The sequence below is a fragment of the Lissotriton vulgaris genome, chromosome 10, assembly GCF_964263255.1.
Source record: "Lissotriton vulgaris chromosome 10, aLisVul1.2, whole genome shotgun sequence".
NCBI classification, from domain to species: Eukaryota; Metazoa; Chordata; class Amphibia; order Caudata; family Salamandridae; genus Lissotriton; species Lissotriton vulgaris.
Genome location: NC_141698.1, coordinates 1,027,066,549 through 1,027,089,939, shown reverse-complemented (window position 1 = coordinate 1,027,089,939; position 23,391 = coordinate 1,027,066,549).

The following is a 23,391-nucleotide window of genomic DNA, read 5'->3' as shown; positions in this document are numbered from 1 at the left end:
GATTATGAATACCACTACCAACAAAGGTATGCAGTTTCTTAGGAAAGAAAGGGAGAATATGTATTAGTTCAAACACCAACAAGAAAGAAAGAGGTAGTACACCGGCCTCATGCCTGTCTCTTGGAAAACACTCAAAACGCAGATTTGGTGTGATCTTTGCGACCCTCACACTAGGTTGTGTGTTCTTATCTACCTCCTGCTAGTATCCCTACAGAGAAGTGGGCAATTCCAAGAATTGGATGAGGCCATGACCAACATAGCAAAATGGATGAGAGACAACTGCCTCCAACTCTAATCTGACAAAACTGAAGCACTGATCTTCGAGAAGAACACCTCTGCATGGGACCACAGTTGGTGGCCAGCAAAACTCGAAGGCACACCCACACTGACCAACAATGCACGCAACCTCAACATCATCCTTGACCGACAACTTACCATGAAACGAAAAGTCAATGCAATCGCCGTCTCCTGCTTCCACACTTTGCATGCTCTGCAGAATAGAATCCAACCAATTTTATACCACCCCCTGAGCACACAAATACAATAACTGTATGAATATCTCCACTATTCCTCTAATTGTGCTGAAAAGTCAAGTGACAAGCCAGAATATATCTGAAAAAAGTCAAATCCAATCTTAAAGTGATTATAGTCTCTTCAAATCTTCAAAATGTATTCCAAGACCACTGACTCATTGTCAGTAAAATTGCTCTCCCACCCTCGCAGCTCCACCATTAAGTGAGGTGCCCCTGCCCCTGCACTCTTGAGTGTTAGTGAACGAGGCCCTCCTCCACCCGCAGGTTTCTCTGCGCCTCATCCCTGGTGGTCCAGTGGACCTCTGTCTCCTTTCTCTCACTCTGCTCCTTCACTCGTGTTTCTACCCTTTCTATCTTTCACCTTTCTGCACCTTTCTGCATCTCTGCTCTTTTGTGCCTTATTTCTGCCCATTTTCCCTTTCTCTCCCTCTGCTCCTTCACTCGTTTTCACTCGTTTTTCTCCCCTTTCTATCTTTCACCTTTCTGCACCTCTGCTCTTTTTTGCCTTATTTCTGCACATTTTCCCTTTCTCTCCCTCTGCTCCTTCACTCGTTTTCACTCGTTTTTCTACCCTTTCCATCTTTCACCTTTCTGCCCTTTTCTGCATCTCTGCTCTTTTTTGCCTTATTTCTGCTTATTTTCCCTTTTTTCTTTATCCCTTCTTTCCTCCCTTTACCTTTCCCCGCCGTTGCTGCCCCGGCGGCCTCTCCCCCCCTCCCCCCCCAGCGCGACCGGCCCAATCCAGCTCCTCTTCCCGCTCCCGCCTCCCAGCTGTCCAGCCCTCCCCGACCCCTACCTAATGACGGCCACTGCGGGGACAGGCGAGCAAGACCACTGACTCATTGTCAGTGAAATTGCTCTCCCACCCTCGCAGCTCCACCATTAAGTGAGGTGCCCCTGCCCCTGCACTCTTGAGTGTTAGTGATCGAGGCCCTCCTCCACCCGCAGGTTTCCCTGCGTCTCATCCCTGGTGGTCCAGTGGACCTCTGTCTCCTTTCTCTCACTCTGCTCCTTCACTCGTTTTTCTACCCTTTCTATCTTTCACCCTTCTGCACCTTTCTGCATCTCTGCTCTTTTGTGCCTTATTTCTGCCCATTTTCCCTTTCTCTCCCTCTGCTCCTTCACTCGTTTTCCTACCCTTTCCATCTTTCACCTTTCTGCCCTTTTCTGCATCTCTGCTCTTTTGTGCCTTATTTCTGCTTATTATCCCTTTTTTCTTTATCCCTTCTTTCTTCCCTTTACCTTTCCCCGCCGCCGCTGCCCCCGCGGCCCCTCTCCCCCCAGCGCGACCGGCCCAATCCAGCTCCTCTCCCCGCTCCCGCCTCCCAGCTGTCCAGCCCTCCCTGACCCCTACTTAATGGCGGCCACTGCGGGCACAGGCGAGCAGGACCACTGACTCATTGTCAGTGAAATTGTTCTCCCACCCTCGCAGCTCCACCATTAAGTGAGGTGCCCCTGCACTCTTGAGTGTTAGTGATCGAGGCCCTCCTCCACCCGCAGGTTTCCCTGCGCTTCATCCCTGGTGGTCCAGTGGACCTCTATCTCCTTTCTCTCACTCTGCTCCTTCACTCGTTTTTCTACCCTTTCTATCTTTCACCCTTCTGCACCTTTCTGCATCTCTGCTCTTTTGTGCCTTGTTTCTGCCCATTTTCCCTTTCTCTCCCTCTGCTCCTTCACTCATATTCACTCGTTTTTCTACCCTTTCTATCTTTCACCTTTCTGCACCTCTGCTCTTTTTTGCCTTATTTCTGCCCATTTTCCCTTTCTCTCCCTCTGCTCCTTCACTCGTTTTCACTCGTTTTTCTACCCTTTCCATCTTTCACCTTTCTGCCCTTTTCTGCATCTCTGCTCTTTTGTGCCTTATTTCTGCTTATTTTCCCTTTTTTCTTTATCTCTTCTTTCCTCCCTTTACCTTTCCCCGCCGCCGCTGCCCCCGCGGCCCCTCTCCCCCCAGCGCGACCGGCCCAATCCAGCTCCTCTCCCCGCTCCCGCCTCCCAGCTGTCCAGCCCTCCCCGACCCCTACTTAATGGCGGCCACTGCGGGGACAGGCGAGCAAGACCACTGACTCATTGTCAGTGAAATTGCTCTCCCACCCTCGCAGCTCCACCATTAAGTGAGGTGCCCCTGCCCCTGCACTCTTGAGTGTTAGTGATCGAGGCCCTCCTCCACCCGCAGGTTTCCCTGCGTCTCATCCCTGGTGGTCCAGTGGACCTCTGTCTCCTTTCTCTCACTCTGCTCCTTCACTCGTTTTTCTACCCTTTCTATCTTTCACCCTTCTGCACCTTTCTGCATCTCTGCTCTTTTGTGCCTTATTTCTGCCCATTTTCCCTTTCTCTCCCTCTGCTCCTTCACTCGTTTTCCTACCCTTTCCATCTTTCACCTTTCTGCCCTTTTCTGCATCTCTGCTCTTTTGTGCCTTATTTCTGCTTATTATCCCTTTTTTCTTTATCCCTTCTTTCTTCCCTTTACCTTTCCCCGCCGCCGCTGCCCCCGCGGCCCCTCTCCCCCCAGCGCGACCGGCCCAATCCAGCTCCTCTCCCCGCTCCCGCCTCCCAGCTGTCCAGCCCTCCCTGACCCCTACTTAATGGCGGCCACTGCGGGCACAGGCGAGCAGGACCACTGACTCATTGTCAGTGAAATTGTTCTCCCACCCTCGCAGCTCCACCATTAAGTGAGGTGCCCCTGCACTCTTGAGTGTTAGTGATCGAGGCCCTCCTCCACCCGCAGGTTTCCCTGCGCTTCATCCCTGGTGGTCCAGTGGACCTCTATCTCCTTTCTCTCACTCTGCTCCTTCACTCGTTTTTCTACCCTTTCTATCTTTCACCCTTCTGCACCTTTCTGCATCTCTGCTCTTTTGTGCCTTGTTTCTGCCCATTTTCCCTTTCTCTCCCTCTGCTCCTTCACTCATATTCACTCGTTTTTCTACCCTTTCTATCTTTCACCTTTCTGCACCTCTGCTCTTTTTTGCCTTATTTCTGCCCATTTTCCCTTTCTCTCCCTCTGCTCCTTCACTCGTTTTCACTCGTTTTTCTACCCTTTCCATCTTTCACCTTTCTGCCCTTTTCTGCATCTCTGCTCTTTTGTGCCTTATTTCTGCTTATTTTCCCTTTTTTCTTTATCTCTTCTTTCCTCCCTTTACCTTTCCCCGCCGCTGCTGCCCCCGCGGCCACTCCCCCCCCAGCGCGACCGGCCCAATCCAGCTTCTCTCCCTGCTCCCGCCTCCCAGTTGTCCAGCCCTCCCCGACCCCTACTTAATGGCGGCCACTGCGGGGACAGGCGAGCAAGACCACTGACTCATTGTCAGTGAAATTGCTCTCCCACCCTCGCAGCTCCACCATTAAGTGAGGTGCCCCTGCCCCTGCACTCTTGAGTGTTAGTGATCGAGGCCCTCCTCCACCCGCAGGTTTCCCTGCGTCTCATCCCTGGTGGTCCAGTGGACCTCTGTCTCCTTTCTCTCACTCTGCTCCTTCACTCGTTTTTCTACCCTTTCTATCTTTCACCCTTCTGCACCTTTCTGCATCTCTGCTCTTTTGTGCCTTATTTCTGCCCATTTTCCCTTTCTCTCCCTCTGCTCCTTCACTCGTTTTCCTACCCTTTCCATCTTTCACCTTTCTGCCCTTTTCTGCATCTCTGCTCTTTTGTGCCTTATTTCTGCTTATTATCCCTTTTTTCTTTATCCCTTCTTTCTTCCCTTTACCTTTCCCCGCCGCTGCTGCCCCCGCGGCCCCTCTCCCCCCAGCGCGACCGGCCCAATCCAGCTCCTCTCCCCGCTCCCGCCTCCCAGCTGTCCAGCCCTCCCTGACCCCTACTTAATGGCGGCCACTGCGGGGACAGGCGAGCAGGACCACTGACTCATTGTCAGTGAAATTGTTCTCCCACCCTCGCAGCTCCACCATTAAGTGAGGTGCCCCTGCCCCTGCACTCTTGAGTGTTAGTGATCGAGGCCCTCCTCCACCCGCAGGTTTCCCTGCGCCTCATCCCTGGTGGTCCAGTGGACCTCTATCTCCTTTCTCTCACTCCTTCACTCGTTTTTCTACCCTTTCTATCTTTCACCCTTCTGCACCTTTCTGCACCTCTGCTCTTTTTTGCCTTATTTCTGCCCATTTTCCCTTTCTCTCCCTCTGCTCCTTCACTCGTTTTCACTCGTTTTTCTACCCTTTCCATCTTTCACCTTTCTGCCCTTTTCTGCATCTCTGCTCTTTTGTGCCTTATTTCTGCTTATTTTCCCTTTTTTCTTTATCTCTTCTTTCCTCCCTTTACTTTTCCCCGCCGCTGCTGCCCCCGCGGCCACTCCCCCCCCAGCGCAACCGGCCCAATCCAGCTTCTCTCCCTGCTCCCGCCTCCCAGTTGTCCAGCCCTCCCCGACCCCTACTTAATGGCGGCCACTGCGGGGACAGGCGAGCAAGACCACTGACTCATTGTCAGTGAAATTGCTCTCCCACCCTCGCAGCTCCACCATTAAGTGAGGTGCCCCTGCACTCTTGAGTGTTAGTGATCGAGGCCCTCCTCCACCCGCAGGTTTCCCTGCGTCTCATCCCTGGTGGTCCAGTGGACCTCTGTCTCCTTTCTCTCACTCTGCTCCTTCACTCGTTTTTCTACCCTTTCTATCTTTCACCCTTCTGCACCTTTCTGCATCTCTGCTCTTTTGTGCCTTATTTCTGCCCATTTTCCCTTTCTCTCCCTCTGCTCCTTCACTCGTTTTCACTCGTTTTTCTACCCTTTCTATCTTTCACCTTTCTGCACCTCTGCTCTTTTTTGCCTTATTTCTGCCCATTTTCCCTTTCTCTCCCTCTGCTCCTTCACTCGTTTTCACTCGTTTTTCTACCCTTTCCATCTTTCACTTTTCTGCCCTTTTCTGCATCTCTGCTCTTTTGTGCCTTATTTCTGCTTATTTTCCCTTTTTTCTTTATCCCTTCTTTCCTCCCTTTACCTTTCCCCGCCGCTGCTGCCCCCGCGGCCCCTCCCCCCCAGTGCGACCGGCCCAATCCAGCTCCTCTCCCCGCTCCCGCCTCCCAGCTGTCCAGCCCTCCTCGACCCCTACTTAATGGCGGTCACTGGTGCACCGAAGGCGCGTCAAAGGCAAGCACGTCTGCGCCCATCCGCGACCCGTCCGCGACCAGCACCAGGAACCCTGGCCCTCCGCCCCGCCAACGCTACGACCCAGCAGCACTCCACGCACTCAACCCAGGCTGCAACAACAACTGCAAGCTAGCATCACCAGCCGACACCCATGGACCCTTCAGCTGTCACCGCTGCCGGCACACCTGCAGCACCGCCAAGAACACGGATCCAGCACAACTCGCCCACAAGAACACAACCGAACGGAAGACCCCGCAATGCATCCTCCTCAACGTCCGATCCCTCCACAAACACGCCACAGAAATCTGGGACCTCCTCGACAGCACCACCCCGGACGTAGCATTCTTCACCGAAACCTGGACCAACGCCACCTCAGGACCGGACATCGCCATTGCCATCCCCCAAGGATACAACATCTACAGGAAGGACCGCCCCACCCACCCAGGAGGAGGAATCGCCATCATACACAAATCCAGCCTCCACCTGAGCACACTCCCTGACAAGTCCACATAACTGATGGAACACCTTCACTTCAAGATACTGGCCAGCCCCACTGCCGCCCTCCGAGGAACCCCCATCTACCGACCCCATGGACCCCGCAGACCCTTCTCCAACTCCATCACGGACATTATCTCCCCGCAGGCCATCGCATCCACCAACTGCACCCTGCTGGGAGACCTCAAATTCCCCCTCGACAATCAACTGGACCCCAACACCATATGCCTCCTGGACAACCTCCACAACATTGGACTCTGCCAGATCATGACCGAGCCCACGCACTCAGCAGGACACACCTCCGACCCCCTCTTCACTACAGGAAACTCCATCACCTTCAGCCACACCTCCGAACTCCCATGGACCGACCATCGGTGCGTCCACTTCACCTTCAGAACACCCACCATCCACAGACACCAGCACCTGCTTCCACAAAGAAACTGGACCAAAATCACCGATGACCAGCTCATCTCCTCACTCAACAACTCCACCCCAACTATCGCGGAAAACGACGACCCCAACACCGCAGCCCGAACCCTGCAAAGATGGATCTCGGACAGCACCAACACCATAGCCCCCCTCAAGAAAAACAACAATACCCATGCCAAGAAGCCAGATGGTTTACCACCGAACTTCGAGAGTCCAGGCGCACATGCCGCTTCCTCGAAAAGGCCTGGAGAAACACCAAATCCACAGAAGCCCACAACAACTTCAGAGCCGCCACCAACGCTCACCATCAACTCATCAGAGAAACGAGGAAAAAAGCGATTGAAGACAGAATCTCTACCCACGCACACAACAGCAAGGAACTCTTCAGCATCATCAAGGAGTTCACCCAACCCACCAGCGAGTCTACCGACATCCCTTCCTCACAAGACCTCTGCGACAAACTCAGCACCTTTTTCCACCACAAAATCAAGAGCATCTACGACAACTTCGACGAAGACAACCAACACACTGAACCCTCACCAACCACCCCGACACCCGGAAACCAGCGATTGATGACTGGACAGCCCTCACCACCAAAGACACACTGAAGACAATGAAGTCAATCCACTCAGGGGCCCCCACGGACCCCTGCCCCCACCACATCTTTAACAGAGCCGCTGACACCATCGCACCCATGTTCTGCCACACCATCAACAGCTCCCTGGCAACCGCCTCGTTCCCCGACGACTGGAAACATGCCGAGGTCAACCCCCTCCTGAAGAAACCCTCAGCGGACCCCACCAACCTCAAAAACTACAGACCCATCTCCCTGCTCCCTTTCCCAGCGGAAGTCATCGAGAAAGCCATCAACAGCCAACTCGCCACATTCATTGAAGAACACAACATCCTCGACTCCTCCCAATCCGGCTTCAGAAAAAACCACAGTATGGAAACCGCCCTCCTCGCCGCAACAGACGACATTTACATCCTACGGGTCAAAAGAAAAACAGTAGCCCTCATCCTCCTAGACCTATCAGCGGCGTTCAACACAGTCTCCCACCGCACCCTAATACGCAGACTCTACGATGCAGGAATCCAGGACAAGGCCCTCAACTGGATCTGCTCCTTCCTCTCCGGCAGGACGCAACGGGTCAGACTCCCCCCTTTCCTCTCAGACCCCACACCTACCACCTGCGGAGTCCCCCAGGGCTCCTCCCTCAGCCCGACGCTCTTCAACGTCTACATGGCTCCACTTGCCCCCATCGTCAGAACCTACGGACTCAACATCGTGTCATACGCAGAGGACACCCAGCTCATCCTCTCCCTATCCAACGAGCCCAACACCGCCAGACGCAACTTTCGAGAAGGCATGGAAGCCGTCGCCAAATGGATAAAAAACAGCTGCCTACAACTAAACACCAACAAAACAGAAGTACTCATCATGGGCCCAAACCCCGACGCCTGGAGCGACACCTGGTGGCCCACCGCCCTCGGAAACCCCCCAACCCCCACAGACCACGCACGCAACCTGGGAATCATCCTGGACTCCGAGCTCAAAATGGACCACCAGATCAGCTCTGTCTCATCTTCCTGCTTCCACACCCTCCGCCTCCTTCGTAAGACCTTCAAATGGATCCCCCTCGAACACCGAAAGACAGTCACTCACGCCCTGGTCACCAGCAGATTCGACTACGGCAACGCACTCGACCCCGGAATAAACGAAAACCTCATTCGCAAGCTACAGAACATCCAGAACTTCGCCGCAAGACTGGTCCTCAACCTGCCAAAACACTGCCACATCTCCCAGCACCTGCGCACACTGCACTGGCTCCCCGTCGAGGCGAGAATCACCTTTAAGATGCTCACCCACGCACACAAGGCCCTCCACGGCACCGGACCAGCATACCTGAACAGCCGGCTCAAATTCCACGCACCCCAAAGGACCCTACGATCAGCCCAGCTCTCCTACGCCGAGGTCCCCCACACCAGAAAGACCAGATCGAGAGGCCGCTCCTTCTCCTTCCGCGCGGCCAAAGCATGGAACGCCCTTCCGCTCCACCTCAGACAAGACAGCATTGCTCCCCATCTTTGCAAGAAACCTCAAAACCTGGCTCTTCGACAGACCCCCTCCTTGATGGAATGGAACCTGCACCCCCCCCCCCACCCCCACCCCTAGCGCCTTGAGACCCTTACGGGTGAGTAGTTGCGCTTTAACAAACTCCTGATTGATTGATTGATTCAAATCTTCAAAATTTATTCCAATTGGGTAAATCCTTATAGTCGGTACATCAGTCTCTGTGTATAGATGGTACATCAGCCAACACATGTTTCGTCGTGCATTAATATAACACATAGACTTCCTCAGGGCTGCAACCAAAATAAACAATGCCCATTATTACTATAAATTCTCTGTATGGCATAAAAGAAAGGAAAATGTAGTACCCTTCACCTCCAACAAGTATCGTGCTTATTCAAATAATCGTGTAGGCCCTTCCCATGAGAAAGAAAGAAACTTTATACCCCATTTAGGGATAATTGTTTGCACTCCAGTTCTATGTGAGTACCTTATAACCCAGAGTAGTTCAATGCAGAATTAGTAAGGTACCATCTATACACAGAAACTGATGTACCGACTATAAGGATTTACCCAATTGGAATAAATTTTGACTTTTTTCAGATATATTCTGGCTTGTCACTTGACTTTTCAGCACAATTAGAGGAATAGTGGAGATATTCATACAGTTATTGTATTTGTGTGCTCAGGGGGTGGTATAAAATTTGTTTTCTGTATCAACAGGAGTTTTGGGTGTGGGGTACTCACCCTGCCTCTAGATGCACCGACTTTGACTTGTAGCAGTAGTTTATATATTCTTGATAATCGGTGTGCGCCCGTTAGGCTGTTAGTATCCACAATCAGTTTTAGAATCCAACCAACACCAGACAAACTGTCACTCAGGCCCTCGTCACCAGCCTCCTCAACTATGGGAATGTCCTCTATGCCAGCATCCCCACTCTCCTGACCATATAGAACATCGCAGCCAGACTCATCCTGGACCTCCCCAAATGAACCCACATTGCCTCCCACCTGAGAGACGTCCTCTGGCATCCCATCCAGAAGAGATTCCAGTTCCAGATCCTCACACAGGGCTACAAAGCCCTTGACGACCAAGGACCTGCCTACATCAATCATCAACTGAACTTCCACTAACCCTCTAGAAACCTGCGATTTTCCTCACTCGCCCTCGCACACCTCCATGTCTGTCGCAGCCACAGCAGTTGCCTCTCCTTCTACCACATCACTGCCAATACCTGGAACGACCTTCTGCGTTCATACTGACACCGCAGAACTGAATGACAAAATCCCATGTTGGTCCTAGGTAACTTGATGAAACTAAGAATTTACTGAATAGGCTTTGGTGGTTTATACCCACACCGAATCCACAGACCTGCCTTTCTTTCCCTGTTTTGCAATACAGTCTTTTTGTAATACAGTTATACCCCAAGGGCCCCAAATAGGACCCGCATGCATAATGGTATCGCCGTATTACCCCTTTAATGTGGTAAAAATCATTCTACCAATGGATATGTTCCTTCTTTTTATAAGAATTTACTTTCAACATCTAATTTACTGAACAGAACCCTGATGTATACTGACATTGCCGTGTTACCACTTGAGTATAGTAATAATCACTCTATCAATGGTTATGTTCCTTCTTTTTATAAGAATTTCCACATTATAAAAATAGACTGCCCTAGGCATAGGCCCCCATAATGCATCATGACAATATAATACCATTGTGCCCTTTTACTCGTCATTCCAGGCCAGAACCTTTGGAAATAGACTACTTTTTTCAGGGTCCCTGTCGACCCAGCGTTGCTGGCATGACCACTTCTGAAGCGGTGCTCTTAATTACAAAATCTGGAGCACTGCACTGCTATTGGCTGATACAGCAAAGCCCGACCTCCTGCACCGGATGCAGTTCCATAAAATCGGAACAATATATCCGAAGCAGGGGGCATAATCTTATAACCAGTGATCCGTGTGGGCGGGGCCAAAGCACTACGCCTCCGAGATGTAAGTGATTGTGATCGCGAGGGCATCCCTCCCAAACATTGTTGGGATTCACTACCGATAACGAGGCAAAAGATTGAAATAGCAGAATGATTGGCCACTTCTGTCAGCCCGTTTACTTTTAAATACTGACAAATTATCACTATAGATATGTACCGATCTTTGTGTATTGCTTTGCATAAACATGTAGAATAATTAAGTTGTTTGAAAAAAAAATTTAAGTACAATAACACTTGAAAACCGTAGTTTATCTGGTGTATCTTTAGTCTACATGTACTTCCTTCCATTGTCCATCTATGTACCTTCCATGTACTCTGATCTGTGTGTTTGTTACTTTTCTCCTGAAAAAGCATATCCATTGCATTACCCTATTTCTCATCCTGTACCGCTATGAATATCTTTAATCTACATATGCTTACCTCCTTTATGCATCTATATACTTTCAATGTTCTTATGGGTCTATATTTTTATCACTTTCTTCTAATTTAGCATTTCCAATGCACTGCCCGATTTCTCAGCCTATGCTTCTCTCAATATATCTCCTAGCCCAACTTTCTGACTCATTTTAAACTTCGTTCTACTACTTCCCAATGCACTACCCTATTTCTCACCCTATACATCTAAGTATCAATATATCATCTACATCCACTCTCTCACTTATCCAAAACCCATACCACTACTATGATCCCCAAAATAACCCTTTCTAGGCTCTCCCCTACTCTACCCCTCCTTGCATCATCTGACACCTCTTTTACTATACCGATCCCCCAAAACAAACCTTTCTAAACTCTTCCCTTTGAATCTTCCCCTCCACAACCCCGTTTTACTCATCTAAAAGCCTCCTCCTTCTGCTATGACCTCCCCTCCCAAAAAATATATATATATCTACATCCTTCACTCTTCTATCCCTCCACTATCCTTTTTTAATCAAAATAACAGACTAATCCAGGGGGACGGGTATTCTCTTGAAGAAGACCTCCCCTTTCATTTTTTTGCTACACAAAGTAGACGATCAGGGTCGCTTCGCAGCGGTGCACGGGCAGTGGGAGGGTCGGCTTTTGAATGTAGTGTCGGTCTATATACCGCCGGCGCTTCAAACAGTGGCCCTACCGGCACTGGGAGAATTTTTACTGAACCTCCTGGCGGGAGACACCTACATTGGGGGAGATTTTAACTCAGTGATTGATCCAACGATGGATAAATTCCTGGTGTGGGCGCACACGCCCTGTCCCACCAGTTTCCAGGGTTTCCTGGAGGCCTTGGGCTTGGTAGATATCTGCCGACAAAGATACCCAAACACGAGACAATACGCTATTGTGTACGGTCGAGTGATAAGTGTATCACATATAGACTACTTTTTGGGGTTAGGAAACGTGATGCAAGAAGTAGATGCCATTGAAATACAGCCCAGGGGAATATCGGACCATTCTCCAATAGTATTGACACTACTTAGTAGGGAAAAGACTCGTAAGAGGATATACCCCATATACCCTAATTTTTCCCTGGCGTTAGGAAAAATCTCAAGACAGCGACTAGGCTTTATTTTGAGGAGAACAAGGACTCTGTGCCCTCCCCCTCGATCCTTGGGAAGCGTACAAAACGGTCCTTCGCGGACAGGCGATGGCTTCCATCGCGGGGCACAAAAAGGCGCAAAGACAGGAACTTTCGGAGCTAGAACGGTCCGTGCACACAGCCAATGTGTCACATATGGCAGATCCCACAGTGGATACGCTCACACTCTACAGCTATGCCAGCAAAGGTATAGGGAGCATCTTAGACTGCAGGTACTTGACAATGTCTCGGCTACGACCCACAAAATATACGACGTGGGAGACAAAGCAGGGAAAATGTTAGCCTGGTTAGATAAGAAAGGAGGGAGTAGTAAAGGCATTCAGCAGTTGTATACTAGTGAGGGTCATTTGCAGACACACCCTGAGGAGATCGTAGACACATTAGCGGACCACTTTGAGAGGGTATACACCCCCGATCGGGAAATCACAGAAAATGCAGCCCTAGATTCTTTGACTCACATAATGATCCAGATACTTCCACAAGAGTCGGTCCAAGATTTGACAGCAGACCTCACAATTGAGGAAATACAACTAGCAAAATAAGCGATACAGTCAGGGAAGGCAGTGGGCTGGAACGGGATCCCCATAGAATGGTATAAACTCATGTCGGAAGTGCTCAGCAGGCCTCTACTGGCTATGTACACTGATAGTCAAGAGAAAGCGGAACTCCCGCTGGATCAGCGGACAGCCACCATAGTGGCGATTCCAAAACCTGGCAAGCCGCCGACAGCTTGCACATCCTATCGCCCAATCTCTCTCCTTAACGCTGAAGCCTAAATCCTTGCGAAACTGTTAGCCACGAGATTAGTGGCTCATCTCCCATTGTTGGTGCACCCCGATCAGTCTGGCTTCATGCCGAACAGGAGCGCAGCTTTCAATCTTAGGCGAGTGCATGGAGTGATAGCGCGAGCTGCGTCATTAACGGAACCAGCCGTGATCCTTGCACTGGATGCCAGAATGGCATTTGACATGGTAGAATGGGGGCACCTCTTTGCAGTCCTGTTGCATGTGGGTTTTGGCCCCAAGTTCATAGCTTGTGTGCGTCTCCTCTACGCCAACCCGGTCGCACACATTACAGCCAACGGTCACATTTTGCGTACGATCCACCTGGCGAGGGGGACCCGGCAGGGATGTCCCCTCTCCCCCTTGTTGTTTGCCCTTGTCCTAGAACCAATGGTGACACTGATTAGGGATACACCGTTATTGAAGGGCATTAGTTGGAAGGAGGGATGGGAGGATCGTGTGTCCTTATATGCTGACGATATGTTGGTATATTTGTCAGATCCAAACAGAAGTATACCAGCCCTACTTGCTTTGTGTGACGACTACGGGACATCGTCGGGATACACTCTCAACTGGTCAAAATCGGTAATATACATTCTGAGGGGGCCTGCGCCTCTGCTCAACGTAAACTGCCCACTATTGCTGACCACGTCCTCCTTTAAGTACCTTGGTATCCACACCACCGATAACCAAACAGAATTCTTCGACAAAAACCTGACTCCACATCTGGCCCGGCTCCGGACCGATGTGAAACATTGGGCTTCGTTGCCCTTGACGCTTCTCGGACGGGCTGCACTCTATGAAATTATGGCTCTCCCAAGGTTCCTTTACGCCTTGGAAAACTCACCCTACCCTGTCCCACCAAGATACGTCTGACAGGTGACAACATTAGTGTCCAACCTGTTATGGAGTAACAAGCCGGCACGTATTGCTCATGTCAAACTGAACAGAAGTTGGTACGAGGGAGGGATTGCATTACCAAACATACAATTGTATTACTGGGCCGCCCAACTCAAAATCATCAACCAATGGGTTCATGCGTCTCAGGAAGACCCAGCATATAGGGCGGATAGGACTCAACTAGGCACAGACAGTATGCTTTCTGTGCTCTACAACAGAGGTCAGGCGGCAAAGCTGATAGGCCCCACGAAGCATACAGCCATGCAAACCCCGCTCTGGGACACTAAGGCGCTGGGACAACTGAGACGAAGTAAAGGGTTTACACAGTGGGACAACATTGGAATATCTGCGGTGGGAGATTTGTAGGACAGGGGAACGGTAGTCCCGTTCTCCCTTCTTCAGCAACAGTACGAATTGGGACCAAACGAAACCTATAGGTATGTGCAGATACGGCACGCTCTACTGCAGGCAATACCACCGGATACCGAAGTCCCGGACTCCTCCCCGCTAGAGGATAGATTACTCATGGATTACATGCAGCATAGTGCCACTTCCCTTACCTACAAAAAACTGCTAAACAACCAGTCAGACCCTACACTAAAATTGCGCGAAAAGTGGGTGGATGAACTGGGTGACATGGATGAGACGGAGTGGAACGAGGCGCTGGCGTCCCCGAGGGAGGTGGGCATTTCGGCCAAGTTTAGGCTAGTACAATTAAAAATCCTGCATCGTGTATATTATACGAGAACCACACTACATAAGTTACAGAGAGCTCCACATCCCTACTGTCTTTGGGGCTGTGGGGAGGAAGGTACATTATTCCATACCCTCTGGGACTGTCCCTTCATAGCGGCCTATTGGCGTCAGGTGATGCGCACAATGTCACAGACACTGAAGGTATCGCTAACTCCTCAACCACGCAAATGCCTTTTAAATATTTGGGATCCAAACGATCTATCCAGGTACGGACTGATATGGGGCACATTGGCCATCATGGTGGCGAAACGCGACATAGCGCAAAAATGGGGCGCTCCAGAACTTCCCACATTGGCACAATGGAGTAGGAACATGGATTTGTTAATGTTTACGGGAAGGGTGGTATATGTGAATAGGGCTTGCCCGCATACGTGGAATAAAGTCTGGGCCTTCTGGAATGTCTATAGAGGGGACCTGTGTGATCCATTACCGGAAGATGAAGATGCCAGCTCCGATGAAGAGGTAGAAGGGGAGTGGAACTGAAATTGTTGGACTGTTAATCACAATAGAGTGCATAGTGGGATTTCACACTGGATGATATATTTGTCATTTCTGATTACATGCAATTGTATGTTCAAATCTTTTCTAGGATTATTGTCGTATTGATTGTCAACGTGTATGTTTGTTGCAGTTAAAAAACAAAAAATAATAGACCTGTAGGTTCTCCGAAATATGACCTGATTGATCTAAGTGCACCTTATTTTGCCGCGCCGTCGGACCCCGGGGTTGTCGGCTGAAGGGCTGTGTTACTCCGAAAGTGTTGAAGTGCAATTGTGAACAACGCGGCCGGCCCTTGGGGTTGTAGGCCTTACGCTGTGTCCTTGCGGAATTGTACAATAAAGGTCTTTAAAAAAGAAAAAAAAAATAACAGACTAACATGTTCACTTCTCAAATTTCATATTCCACTATACTAATTCACCACCAATCCTTTATGGGTTCCAGAGTAGCGCGCTACTCGCCAATAAACTGCTTGAACACCCATACAGGTTACAAGCGCTATATAAATGCAAACCTTTTTCCCTTTTCAACCCCTCCCCAAACCTTTTCAAACCAAATAACTGACTAACATATCCACCACTCAAAATACTTTCATATTTCACTATACCAATTCAACACTAATCCTTATGGGTTCCAGAGTAGCATGCTACTCGCCAAAAAAACGATTCAAAACCCCATCAGTGGTAGCAAGAGCTATATAAATACAAACCTCTTTCCCTTTACTATCTCGCCACCTACCCATCTCTATCCACATAACTGAATAACACATCCACCACTCCAATTACTTCATATTTCTCTATATTAATTTTCAACACTAATTCTTTGTGGGTACCGAGTAGCGTGCTCCTTGCCACAAAAGCGCTTCAACACCCATCAGGGCTAACAGGTGATATATGAATGCAAACCTTTCTTTCCCTTCTATCCCTCCACTATCGATCTCACTCCAAATACCTGACTAATATCCACCACTCAAATTACTTTAATACTTCACCATACTAGTTCACCACTAATCCTTTATGGGTTTCCGGAGTAGCATGCTACTCGCCAAAAAAGCGCTTCAACACCCCATCAGTGGTAACAAGCGCTATATAAATACAAACCTTTTTTCCTTTTCGATCCTTCTGCTATCCTTCTGAATACAAATAACTGAATAACCTATCCACCACTTAAATTACTTTCATATTTCACTATACTAATTCCACACAATTCCTTCATGGGTCCCGGAGGGGCGTGCTACTCACAGAGAAAGCACTTTGACGCATCGTCAGGGGTAGTAAGCGCTACATAAATGGAATTACAATACAATACAATACAAATACTGCTAATGCCCAGATGTTTCCAGACGGCTGTTCCTTTGGCCACAGTAGGATCATTGCGGGTGCTCTACCTTGACATAGTAAGTTGTAAAACATTGAAACAATAGGAAGCAGTGCGCACACCATTTACTGGACACTGCAACCACCCATGATGACTTGAGGTGGCTTACTGAGTACATTTAGGCAGCATGTGGGGACATTGTATTTACTTACTTACTGTCCCCTGCATTGTTATTTTTCTCCCCTTACTTCCTGTGGTAACATTTGAACACACCCATTAGAGTGTGACTATAGGTGGTGCCCACCCAGAACAGACCATCAGGCATATGGTCCCCTGGCACTAGGTAAACAATGAGTTAAGGAGCTACACTGGGATTATATATGACACCCCATGCCCATATGTGTTTTTACCACCCGGGCATGCATACTGTGAATGAGTGTATTTTACGTCGCATGTGCCAATTTTGTTATAATTTTAAATGTTGTTTTTAGTATGTAAAAATTGTCTGTCTACATTTTCCAATATTGCACCACAATGGAAACGGAGACAATTATGTGCACCGATACTAGTTTTCCTACTACTACTACTATATATACAGATGTGTAAATATATATATATATATATATATATATATATATATATTATATATATTAGCAGCCCGTCCCGACGTTGTCCGGGTATGAATTGCTGCCAGCCAGTAGTATATTGTTTTGTAGGATTTCGTTTTGATAGCATTTCTTATCTGTGACAGGCCTGTGAAACGCTCCGATTCACAGTGCACTGCTGATGCACTTAAGAGTGCGCGTTCAGTAGTGTGTGAACTCGAGTTTCCCTACTTTATTTTTCCTTGCAATATTATATAGCGCGAACTCGACAACATGGCATGAGCACAATTTACATTACAGAAGAACACATTCATTTGTGGTAGGCACGGGGAGACAAAGCGATTTGCCTGGAATCACAGGATGTTGAGCTAATGCCGAGATTCGAACGTAGCTCCCCAGCTCTAAAGTTCGCAATTCTAGAACTTGTGGCGGGAGGTGTGTCTAAAAGTGTATGTCGGTGCTGGCCATCAATGAAAGAGACCTGTGCATTTTTCAAATGGGTGGTGAAAAAATATGAGTATGTTGCTGGAGATGTGTGCCGCCGTGCCACCAATGCACTTACCTGGCGTAGGGTAAACACCCATTATTACGCAACTTTCTTTCCGCATACCATCACTCCCATACTTTCATTACGAAAGTACCATGACTCCGCAATGCCATTATAACGCATGGCTTTACATTTTATATGCTTTTACCTCCCATACATTTACAACGAAAGCATGTTTTTTTATGTTTGGATAAGGCAAGTATGGGTATAGGGGTATATGTTTTGGGGTACTGAGGTAAATGTTTTGGGGTGTTTGGGTTTTTTAAGGGTTCAGATATAGTTTTGGGTTATGGGGTACAGGGGTATTTTTAGGGTTCAGGGCTAGGTTTGGGTTTTGGGGTATAAGGTATTTTTAGGGTTCAGGGGTAGGTTTGGGTTTTGGGGTACAGGGGTATTTTTAGGGTTCAGGGGTAGGTTTGGGTTTTGGGGTACAGGGGTATTTTAAGGGTTGAGGGCTAGGTTTGGGGTACAGGGGTATTTTAGGGTTCAGGGGTAGGTTTGGGTTTTGGGGTACAGTGGTATTTTTAGGGTTCAGGGCTAGGTTTGGGTTTTGAGGTACAGGGGTATTTATAGGGTTCAGGGCTAGGCTTGGGTTTTGGGGTACAGGGGTATTTTTAGGGTTTAGGGATAGGTTTGGGTTTTGGGGTACAGGGGATATTTATAGGGTTAAGATGGGTTAGTGTTTAAGGGTGTTGGGGTATTTTAAGGAGTAAGAGTGGGTTATGATTATGGGGTGCAGGGGTATTTAAAGGGAGCAGGGTGGGATTAGCACACGATATGAGACATGGCATGAAGGGCGGAATGTACCACAAGCCCCCAGCATTTGTCACGCCCCCAGCACACTCCCACAGCACAACGCAGACACGCCCACAAGGGACTACTTTGCTGGCACGGTTCTTTTACCTTTTAAATGTATATGGTGGGCGTCTGCATAGCCTATGTCCTTCTGCTGCAACTGCCCTTTCCAACGCTGTATTGGGTGTTGTGATTGGTGCTGTGGTTCCTGAGATTACCCGCCTCAAAGGTTTGGGCTCTCTCTTTATTATATTAGTATAGATATCACAAAAACACATCCTTCGATACTTTTCTCACAAGGTAGCAGGTTGAAAAAACTTGATTTATTTTGGCATGCGAGAAACGATCATCGCGTTTCCGTTAACGAAACAGCGCCATATTGGATTCCTTTTCTTTAAATACATCTGACCCAAGTGAATCAACAAAAACAAGGGACAAACAGTTGTTCACATCTACTCCACTAATGCTTGGCTAGGGACCCTCTGAGCCCCTGCCATGGCTAAAAAGCATTTTTTTTTTTATCTCGGAAAAACGCACGGGTGGATCCGCAATTTTTTCGAGATAAAAAAAAAAAGAAAACACGGTCTGCCGCTTTCAGTTTACTTGGTCCGGGTGGGCCAGGTCCTGAGGGCATTGAGGTCTGAAAAAGAAGGGAGGCACAAGGAGCCCCCCTGCCTGGAGCCTGTAGTAGCCCTGGGGACTGCCATCTCCCCTGGGCTTTATTACAATTCAGTGTGGGGGGACGCACTGACCCCCCCACTGCCCCGAGGACTGCCACTTCCCTGGGGCTTTAGTTTAATACATTGAGGGGGCGGCACTGGCCCCACGCAGCCCGGGGCACCACCACCTCCCCAGGACAAAACATAGGAGTGGGGCTGCGTGGGCCCCTCATAGAGCCCTAGATGGCCCTGGGGACTACCACCCACAGGGCTGACGCCAGCAAAGTGCCGGGGTGCCCACCCCGGGACATTGCAGTTTGCTATGGCATGACAGGAGCACCACTCCCACCATGCCATAGCAAACAATGTGCTCCACTTTGAGCAAGGAAGAGCATTTTGCTTGTTCAAAGCAGAGCACACTTTGCTTGTACACAAAAGGAACTGCAGGCAGCAGCTCGCTGTGTTTAAAAGCAATGCCGGCTCCCACAGGAGGCAGGGAGCCAGCCGGGACCGTGGGGACCTTCATTCTTCCCCCTAAGTCCCCAATGAGGTGCCAAAATGGACCTGGAGGGGACTGCTTGGCCACCCTCCATCGAAACAAAATACATAAAAAAATAAGAAAATGCCTGGCCTTGAAGATGTGGTCCCCCGGGGCCAAACTCAGCCTTGGGAGGAGGCCTCCCGCCCATTGTGTAACAAACGTAAAACAAAAATAAGAAAGGGCAGGCCCCCGGGGATGGGGTCACCAGGGCCAAATCGACCCAGGGAAGGGGGGCCATGTGTGTCCCCTTTCTTTCATTGAAAAAATTTTATTCATTTTAAAAAACAGAAGCACCGAGCCCTGGGGGATGGGGTCTCTGGGGCTGTAATCGGCCCAGGATATAGGGTGCTAGGCAGCCCTTCTTTCCTGAAAAATAAAAACGCTCCGGCAAGTCGCTGGAGGCCATGCCCCTTTTACCACCACTCTTCAAACGCGTCTCCTGGCACAGTGGTGGTTGGGGAATGAAGCCCCCTTGAACGCTGAGGGTCTTTGGGGGCAAACAAGCCCTCTTATGCAGCCCAGTGAGTCCCAGAGAGCCCGATTGCTGAGAGGACTTGGAGACCGTGATCCCTTTCTCCACCGCTCTGCAAACATGCCTTCTGGCGCGCTTCTGGTTGGGGAATGAATTCTACTTTACTCCTGAGGACCTCAGAACTAAAGTGCACTTCTCCCCCCAGCCAGTAGTGTGCCGGGTGGCGTGTTTGCAGAGTGGTGGAGAAAGGGGGCGTGGCCACTGAAAACCTCTCAGCAAACCTACTGTGTGGAACTTTTTGGAAGAACTCTCCCTGAGATGACCACATTATGCTTGCATTTTTTAGCACGCTAAAATTAGCGCTGTCTCCGTTCCCACTCGAAGAGGCTAAGGTACTACCCTAATTGGGTAAGTGGTTTGACCACCTTTGACCACAGTGTGTGAAAGCTTTTTGCCTGCCATTATTCATGACTATGTCACTTGTCTGTTATGTGTTTTGTTTGTGTAGTCCCACCACTGTTTGCAGCATGTTACTTTTACTCATGCAGCACTATGATGAGAATATGTTCAAGACGACCTGCATAGAGCCAGATCGTGTATACTCATGGTTTAATCTCTATTCCAGGATCGCCTTTTAGAAAAAACTGTATAAACGTACACCTCATTTAGGTTAACTAGTGTTTGAATTATCCCTGATACTAATCCAAATTCCAACCACGGTGTGGATTCGAATTATGCAGTCCTGACAAATTGCCACTTGATCATTTTTTACTCCAACCACGGCAAGAAACGTGTCGACCTTTTTTCTACCAGAGACAGTAGCAGCTGGCCATGATGGGAATTGGTAGGGCGCAAGCGGGGTAGAGGAGGTCATGAATACATTAAAAAAAATATACATAATAAGTAATTAATTTTCTATTTATCTGACACTGAGTCTTCCTCTCCTCCCGATCCCCGACTGGTCCACACTGTGCAGACTCCCAGATGCCAGTGACCCCGCTGCTCTCATGCTGGGGCTAGCTAGAACAGTGCTGGGATTGGTCTGAGCGGCGTGCTTCGCCGCTCAGACAGTGCCTGGGAGCCTGATGCTTTTCACCACCCAGCTGTACAACACAGCTGGGTGGAGAAATGCTAAGTGCGCATGTCGGTTTGGCCAAACCGTCATGCACACTTAGCAGTGCCCACAACTCCTCCTCCTGAAGCTCAGGAGGATGGCCCAGCCCTGACCCGTAACCTGCCTACCCAGCAGACATTGGAAAAGAAAATGATAATAACATTACTTTGTTATCATTTTCTTTTTCATTGTTGTCTCTGCTGGGTGGCAGCAGTGGGGCGACGCTCCTCCGCCATAGCAGAGGAGCCGCTCCTGGATAGAGATCATTGCCTCTACTGCTAGCAACAACTTTTTAAATTAGACAAGCAGACTCACATATTAAAACTTGATTCAGAGAACTGCATAGTCTATCTTAAACAGCTCTTACGCACACACACTTCCCTATACCAAACTACACCACTGCCCCTACACCCACACTTCACATATGGCATTGGAACAAAAGATCTCTGACAAAGAGCCCATTCGAGGGTGCCCGTCGGGCATTGCATTGCCGGCCTGATGAGGACCATGCCCTATGATGAAGCATGCAAAAAACACAGTTGATGGACAGAATGCGGAACAATGTCTTACATTCACCCCAGTACAAAGATCTGGGCCTAAATCCATCGTTTTTTTGCACTCCACACCACCCTAGGTCAGACACTGGCTATATGCAAATCCGCCTTGACCCTGTGCCTCATGGGAACAGTCCAGCCCGAACTACCAAGCCATGTCTTTCCTAGACCAGAATCAAACATCCAAGGACCGGTTTCTGGCTATCAGCCTTCTTCAGCCTGGATAGCTTGACTCCATTGATGTGGAGAGCCTGGGACTCACGTCTGAGCATACCCAGCCCACTCGGGGTGAAAATTGCAAAAAACACAGTTGATGGACAGAATGCAGAACAATGTCTTACATTCGCCCCAGTACAAAGATCTGGGCCTAAATCCATCGTTTTTTTGCACTCCACACCACCCTAGGTCAGACACTGGCTATATGCAAATCAGCCTTGACCCTGTGCCTCATGGGAACAGTCCAGCCCGAACTACCAAGCCATGTCTTTCCTAGACCGGAATCAAGCATCCAAGGACCGGTTTCTGGCTATCAGCCTTCTTCAGCCTGGATAGCTTGACTCCAGTGATGTGGAGAGCCTGGGACTCACGTCTGAGCATACCCAGCCCACTCGGGGTGAAAATTGCAAAAAACACAGTTGATGGACAGAATGCAGAACAATGTCTTACATTCACCCCAGTACAAAGATCTGGGCCGAAATCCATCTTTTTTTGCACTCCACACCACCCTAGGTCAGACACTGGCTATATGCAAATCAGCCTTGACCCTGTGCCTCATGGGAACAGTCCAGCCCGAACTACCAAGCCATGTCTTTCCTAGACCGGAATCAAGCATCCAAGGACCGGTTTCTGGCTATCAGCCTTCTTCAGCCTGGATAGCTTGACTCCAGTGATGTGCAGAGCCTGGGACTCACGTCTGAGCATACCCAGCCCACTCGTGGTGTAAATTGCAAAAAACACAGTTGATGGACAGAATGCAGAACAATGTCTTACATTCACCCCAGTACAAAGATCTGGGCCTAAATCCATCGTTTTTTTGCACTCCACACCACCCTAGGTCAGACACTGGCTATATGCAAATCAGCCTTGACCCTGTGCCTCATGGGAACAGTCCAGCCAGAACTACCAAGCCATGTCTTTCCTAGACCGGAATCAAGCATCCAAGGACCTGTTTCTGGCTATCAGCCTTCTTCAGCCTGGATAGCTTGACTCCAGTGATGTGGAGAGCCTGGGACTCACGTCTGAGCATACCCAGCCCACTCGGGGTGAAAATTGCAAAAAAACATAGTTGATGGACAGAATGCAGAACAATGTCTTACATTCACCCCAGTACAAAGATCTGGGCCTAAATCCATCGTTTTTTTGCACTCCACACCACCCTAGGTCAGACACTGGCTATATGCAAATCAGCCTTGACCCTGTGCCTCATGGGAACAGTCCAGCCCGAACTACCAAGCCATGTCTTTCCTAGACCGGAATCAAGCATCCAAGGACCGGTTTCTGGCTATCAGCCTTCTTCAGCCTGGATAGCTTGACTCCAGTGATGTGGAGAGCCTGGGACTCACGTCTGAGCATACCCAGCCCACTCGGGGTGAAAATTGCAAAAAACACAGTTGATGAACAGAATGCAGAACAATGTCTTACATTCACCCCAGTACAAAGATCCGGGCCTA